Genomic DNA, 6,001 nt, shown 5'->3' with positions numbered 1-6,001 from the left:
GATGACACATGCGCGACTCGTTCGACAGAAGAGGAAATACGTGTACAGGGGCATTCCACGAAACTGTCGCTTACATAACGCAATTCTTCTAATACTTCTGGAAATGCTGAGTAAGCGATATTGGGTCAGGTAATATTTCATGACTTGGCTAACAAATTGGCAGTATATTCTCAAGATTCACGTATTTTGTTGAGGTAGCTGCCATACAAGGCAAAAGCGTTATGTAAGCGACAGTCTCGTGGAATGCCCCTATACCGAGCAGATGTGATGGTCGTAGTTGTCTACGTGACAGCATGATAGGCGTGTGGATAAAGACTATACAACAAATTAGTGTTCCAGTTATCAAAGGACATATGATAGACACCCTTGGAGTTACAAGCGTCTATATAGATACTACGGTACGGGTCACTCGACGCTGAAAAAACAAATAGAATAAGTTGTCTGTGCTGACGCGTCGCTAAATACGTGCAAGATATCGAGAATTATGAAATCGCAACTGTCCACTGTTGACGGTACTCGACAAGAATTAATTTAAGTGATATGACGGACCTCGGGAGAACACTTCTTGGCACTGTTAAAACTATCAAAACGCAAGGACTTAGACATTGTATGAACTTGAAAATACGTGAATATATTCAGTATGTGCTAACCTAACTTAAAGCTAAGAAAATGTATGACAAACTTCAATACGATACGATATTGATTGTATACTTTTTTACTTTAGTCAATAGATGGCGTTAGCCAATTGATGTCAGCGCCATCTATCGGCTGGATTGTAAAACTTTTGGCATAATGGCCTAGTCGTGAATTTTTTCACTATCCTTGTACTTATGCCTTAAATAGGTCCAAGGCGATATCTCGCACTCTCTCAAGCCTAACTTTGTGCTCAATATCAAGGGAAGACTGTCGAATGCTACAATCTAGCGAATTATACTTGTAGACAATTTTATACCTTTTTACTCGGTTAGAGTCACGTAGGTTTTTCACTATTAGATCATCGAGTTGAGGCCTAAATGTGAAAAACGGAATTTTTGATGAGTTTTTCATAATTTTCATTTAATTTTGTTGACACATTATAACTACTAAGGACAAACTTAAGATCTCAAGTAACACATTGTAGGTAGGTAGCGAACAAGTGTTTTTTCTTGTTTTACAAATTATATAGACGACAGTACGGTTACTGGCACTGTTTCGCTCGGTACAAAGCCGTCAAAGATGTTTTAGTTCCGTCTGCTAAAAGAATTGCCTGTAACGTTAGCCCATAATTTTGCTAGACATTTGTGGCTTTCTATCGCAGAAGGGTCCTTATGCTTAATAAGGTCCTTTTCATCTGAAATTCCAACAGAAATTCTGATTAAAAGGTCCTTATTGCACATGAAGCATAAGGACCCTTCTCTGGTGGAAAGCCACATTTAAAGACCTTACATAGGTCTCACCTTACTACACGACAAAGTAATCTCTAGCATATTTTGAGGCTGTAGGTATCTTTGTAACCTTGACCTAGTGCTGTATTATACATTGTGATTATATATGTACTGTATATAGATTAGGTTAGGTTTAGGTAAGCTTTCGTATATACAGATACAAATCGTATAAGCTGTAATTTTTGTAAGGTCTTATTGTCATTTAGAACCAAGTACTAAAAAGTAAGTAATCAAATTGTTTTATAAATATGAGGTTTACTGTTGTGTTGCAGTATTTACTCACAAAATTTTAGGTACAGTAACTCAATGTTTTTAAATGACAGTAATGCTTTAATTAGTTCATGGGGTCTTGGTACAGTCAACAGCAATAACAAATGCACTAATAATACATATTTTAACAAATTTTATGTAATTGACAGTAAATCTGGCGATAAGGAATTTTTCAGCGTGTCATAAACGTAGTTGACTGTACCTGTATTCTTGGACTCTGCTAGAGATCTCTTTTAGGTTATTCTGAGCACATTGCTAACATATTATTAAACAAAACAATGTGCTTAAAATACCTGAACCATTGTAATATCACATTATATATTTATTTCTCAATACGGCTAGTTGTAGAAGGATTTCTTAACGATTGTATGATAATGTACTGCTACGTAGGTCATGTATTATTACGAATTTATTTATTTACATTTTATTACATATAATATAAGATTATTTAATTTTTATGTCTGTATTTGTAAACTAGTCAGTACCCACAAAAATTTTGCTGTTCAAGTGGCAATGACATTAAAAATAATTTGAGAACTTTTAGGCGATAATAACGTATTGAAAAAGTTTCTGTCGGTATAAGAATCGTCAAAAAATAATACGCACACAATAAAATCGTGCACATGCGTTGTTACTTCCAACAGCAGATTTATCGTTGATTGTAATTCTATCTCTCTTGTTTGAATACACTTAGGAAGGGATAGATTTAATGTCAGCGGTAAATAGTGTGCTAGTGGCCACAAGAAAGCTTCGGAAAAATCTATACTTAAGTACCTAAATTTCTAACCCTGTAAAAGTCTGTTTTCCTAGGCTAGCGGTGCCTTCATATAGCGGCTGTCTCCATAGAAAATTATACGGCTAAATATGGATGGTGCAGTATTTTGTATGGAGACGGCTGTTATATGACGACACCGCTATACTAGGAAACCAGAGCTTTAGTAAAACAAAAGAGGTTATTTCTCAACACAAAAAATACAAACTATCATTTTATTGCCGATAATTTGCTTAACATTTAAATTATACTGAGAGGTTTCAAAAAGATATGACATCGGTGGTTGAAATCTTCCCAAGCTCCTCTTGTGGTGCCTCGCATTGTACAAATTTTGATACGATTTATAATATATTTGCTGTTCGATAAGTTTTCTGAGTATTTGGCTCGCAATTTGAAACTTTTAACACCAATAAAATTTTTGTATTTGCACTCGTTTACATTTTGTACATATTTTATATTAATACGCGCGACAATATTCAAAGAAGGGGAGTTGTTAAAGTCATTACTTGCCTGTAGAGGTATTTGGAAGTTTGGAACTAATAAAAATATTCACAAATCGATCTTCTAAAAGGGCCCACTGATTAACAGTCCGACGGACGGTATCGGCCTGTCAGTTAGAACAAAATGTTGACAGTTCCCAACAACTGACAGGCCGATACCGAGCGGCGGACTGTTAATCAGTGGGCTCCTTGACGCTGTTCAGTGATCAGTGAAGTTGTTACGGCCCGAGAGAGTTTATCGAGATATAAAACTCAATAAACAATTTAGGCGCTAGGGGTCATCCATTAATTACGTCACACGAATTTCTAGGTTTTTTGACCCCTCCCCCTCCTTGTCACACCTGGTCACATTTGGCAAACCCCCCCCCCCCTAGTTTGACGTCACATTTTTTCTACGAAATCGCCAAATCGAATTAAGGAAGTACCTAAGTACTATTAATATTTTATCAAAATATTTTTGACGATATAAATATTAGTAATTTTATAACCCAAAACTGCTTAGGAAAGAAAATTAAACGAATAAAAACGATTATCGTTTTAAAAACTTGTTATTTAAATGTACAGCGAATAAAATAATTTATATAAATTTTCGGTTAATGATGAAGTTAAAGTGACGTCACAAAGTTTGTGTCTCCCCCCTCCCCCATGTCACAATATGTCACATTTTCTTGACCCCCTCCCTCCCCCTAAACGTGTGATGTAATTAATGGATGATCCCCTACGTAAATATATATGTTCTAAACGGAGTTGCTTAAACTCGTCTACTTTGAATATTGTTGGGTTTTCGATGTAAGACTTTGGCAGTAAGGCAGGCACTTTATGTGGCAAAAAATTAAACTTTGACATCAGCGCCCTCTCTATTTTTGCGCTACGTACTAAATCACATTTATGTTTGTCAACCTCATAGATACCTTTGATCTTTACTTTGTAATGGAACTTGGTTGTGGATATAACGTTCTCAGCAGAACTAGTTCAAAATATCTTAGTGAATAATGTAAATGGAAATGTTAGTTAGCCCTAGCCCCGTAGGGTTGGCAGAAACGAAACGTTATCATTTCCATACATTATTTACGTTTCGCTTTCTGCCAACGATTGTTATCTTGGCTAGGCACCCTGCGGCAGCAGCAATGTTCCATTTTTATCGCTTGTTACTATGCCCGTCACTTTCGCACTTACGTACTTGTTAGAACGTGACAGGCATGGTGACAAGCGATAAAAATGAGACCGTGCTACCGCCGCTGAGGTCAACTGTATATAGGTATTGGCAAGAAAATAAGAGAATGAGCAAATCATTTTCAACACCTAGCCCGCTTAGATATTATGTGGAATTTAATATTTGACAAACATAACTAAATGTGATTTGTATTAAGCGTATTATCCTTTGTAAATATACCTTATTTCGTAAATTTATTGTAATTACTTTCTTATTGTAATTTGTAATACTTTAGACAAGGAATTGCTAGTAATTGAAAATAGGGTCTTACCGGTGAAAGCGGCAACCTATAGCTTATATTTGAAAGCAGAGATGACGAAAATGTTTTTGCTAAATTATATAAAATGAAGCGGCCTAAAATTGTCTTTAAAAATTGTGTCCACGTTCTAAACTTTTAAATAAAAAAAACGAGATAAATTTGATACTCTTACCGAGATAAAACGCAAAAAAGCGGAATTAGAATCTAATTAATTATAACCTAATAAATACATAAGAAATCGTTTTCTAGGTTTTTGTGATGAAGGTTGCCGCTTTTCTTAATCCAACGAATCTTCCGCGCTTCTTCCATAAAAGTCTTCACTCAAATGATTTATTTTAAATAATTGACGTCTGTGTCTGTCGCCGACACTCTCCGAGAGGCGTCACAAGTTACATACCGCGAACAACGTTCGACGTGTTGCCTCCCTGTCATGCTTACGTACGAATTCACAAGTGCAACAGAGAGGCAACCCGTCGTACGTGGCTCGCGGTAGGCCCTCAGGTCCCAAACCTACGAGTCTCTACAAAAAGGGCCGCGAACTAAGTAAAGTAAGGACGCCAAGTACCGAAGAATTTCGTACTTTGACTTGCCTGTTCCTATCTCTATCGCACGCGCATAATAGGTTATTTCATGCATGGTCAGGCGTGGCTCACTCCGCGATTTCGTCGCTTTGCTACAGGTAGCTAAAAGTACATCCGTTCCCACACAGGCGAAAAATCAATAAAAGTCGGACAAAACCTAAACATTCAGGATTATTATAGAAATCGTATTAATGCAGGTTTGCCAACTAATAAAAACAAAATTACAATTATATTATGACATTTTATTAAATTTTGATCATAATATCTTCTTCTAAAAGCGAAGCTTCTTGGGAAGCGACTTTTTACCACCCAATTTTCTTAGTCCTGTTAAATAAGGATCGGAAGACACTAAAAGTCTCTTGAAAGTGTCTTCCATAGCCATTTGCCTAAAAAAAAATGTCGCTTAGTCACATTTTTGATTAAACTAGTCATCGATTAAAATGAAAATTTTGTTAAAATGTCGCGTAAGGTCGCATAAAATAATGGTTGTATGTTAAAATCCAAGTTCTGTAGTTTCTAAAATTGATAATATCAAAACCGGATCTATCAGGAAGTTGTACTTTTCTCCTTGGTGAAGTTGAACAATGTGCAAAAAATACAAGACATTACACTTATTTTTTTTTATAATAAACAAGCAAGCATAGCTATCAAAAGTAACTATTAGTAATTAGGTTATTACCTCCTTGAAGGGTATCCATCATTAAATCACAACTTTCTGGAAGCAAACGATAAATAAGTAAGCACATAAGTAACACTCGCAGAGCACTAAAATATTCGCCTTTGAACAAGTCGAACTTTGGAATAAGAACGTGTCGCGTAGATGACTCTAACATGAAAATGATTATGCGAGTAGCGTGCACTGTTTATTGGACTACCCGCTAAGATTGGTTTTTGCCTGTTGGGGCTACTTAGAAGTTTTTTGGTTTTGTCCGACTTTTATTGATTTTTCGCCTGTGTGGTTCCACACCAATTTTGGTGGCTA

This window comes from Cydia fagiglandana, chromosome 25 (assembly GCF_963556715.1).
Source record: "Cydia fagiglandana chromosome 25, ilCydFagi1.1, whole genome shotgun sequence".
NCBI lineage: Eukaryota > Metazoa > Arthropoda > Insecta > Lepidoptera > Tortricidae > Cydia > Cydia fagiglandana.
Note: the sequence above shows the minus strand (reverse complement) of the source record.